Source organism: Euprymna scolopes, chromosome 23 (assembly GCF_053919585.1).
Source record: "Euprymna scolopes isolate OS-2025 chromosome 23, ASM5391958v1, whole genome shotgun sequence".
NCBI classification, from domain to species: Eukaryota; Metazoa; Mollusca; class Cephalopoda; order Sepiida; family Sepiolidae; genus Euprymna; species Euprymna scolopes.
Window position 1 is genome coordinate 107,589,640 of NC_136504.1, and position 1,811 is coordinate 107,591,450.

Sequence of the window (1,811 nt, forward strand, 5' to 3'; positions counted from 1 at the left end):
TTTCGTGTAGTTTAGTTTCGTATAATAGTTTCGTATTTTTTTAATTTGTAAATAACAAGTTATTAAAAAATTAAACCCTTCCAAGATGGACAATAAATAAAGCCATAATATTTTATGGTAAAAGTAAGAGCGTAGAAACGATTGTTTTTTAGGAGATGTGATTATTGGATTAACCAATCAGAAATCGTCTGTGGCACACACACATCTCTGTTTTTATAGATATATAGAAGATAGATATAGATATAGATATAGATAGATAGAAGATAGAAGATAGATTAAATGTTAAATAGATTTTGTAAATAGTACAGTTGAAATGATTAGAATATTTCCAATATGTAATAAGGTCGAGGTAATTAGTTAAAGAGATTTAATATAATGTGATATGCAAATGAGCATAAGTCATTCGATATGGGGGTGGTTTGTAGAATAGTATATAAAGAAATTAGGCAAAGATTCTTATGTCTCCTATAACAGAAACATCCTAAAATGGGTCCTAATGTTTCTCTACCAGGAGAGATCTACCCTCTTACCTCCTTTATATTTCGTTGATGGTGGAGAGCTGTACACACAGACAGAAACACACGAACCCTATTACTTTATAAAAATATAGATATGAATGTGTGCGTGTGTGCATATATATGTGTATATATATATATATGTATATATATATATATGAATGCGTGTGTGCGTATATTTATATACATATTTGTCTTTACATGAGCAATAGTTTGTTGCTACACAGTCATGAGCATGTTTCGGTCTACCAGTATTTACCAACTAGATACCTCATCAGGCAACAACCCTTATTTCCGAAAACGGAATTCAAAAGGTTTTGACTTGACACGACTGTGTTGCAACAAACTACTGCTTATGTAAAGACATATATATATATAAATATACGCACACACGCACACACATTCATATATATATATGAGTGTGCTTATGTAAAGACAAATGTAACTTGCTCTACTTCTGTATTGAGCACTCTCATATGAACCTCGTTATATTTCACTGGTTAACCTACCTTTGGAAAATACCAACCTCAAATTATATATATATATATATATATATATATATATATATATATATACAAATACCCTTGTATGATCCTTCTGGAGTCATCAGTGCAGGAAGTAACGATTGTCGCTGGTTATGAGGTTTGAACCCTGCAACGAAGTCATGTTTGTCTCTATTTGCAAGGAACATAAGCACAGGGCTACAATAAAATAAACATATATATATATATATATATATATATATATATATATATATGTATAAATATATGTATATATATATAAATATATATATATAAATATATACATATATATATATATAAATATATATATATATATAAATATATATATATATATATATATATATATATATATATATATATAATCATTTACCATAATAAATATTAAATATCTACAGACACTAGTGTTTCATCCTTTCGGGAATCATTCGGGTGTCACAATTAACAACGATCAATAGATTCAAATCCGGCAACAGAAGCCATCTCTGACTCCGTTAACCACGAGGAATGCTTAATTTAAACATTTATTATTAAATGCTTTTAACGTCAGTCAAAGTGATCTAATCATTATATGATGATCTGCGCATATAAGCTAAATTGACGGATTTTATGGACATTTATTGATGTCATTTGCGCACACCAATCCCATGGGTCGAAGGGTAGAACTGACGACTATCAAATCAGCATGATGTTTAGGGAAAGGTGCTAGTCTAGTGGCACTGATGAGTTGTGATAGAACAAAACAGGACTGTATCTGAATGATATATATATATATATA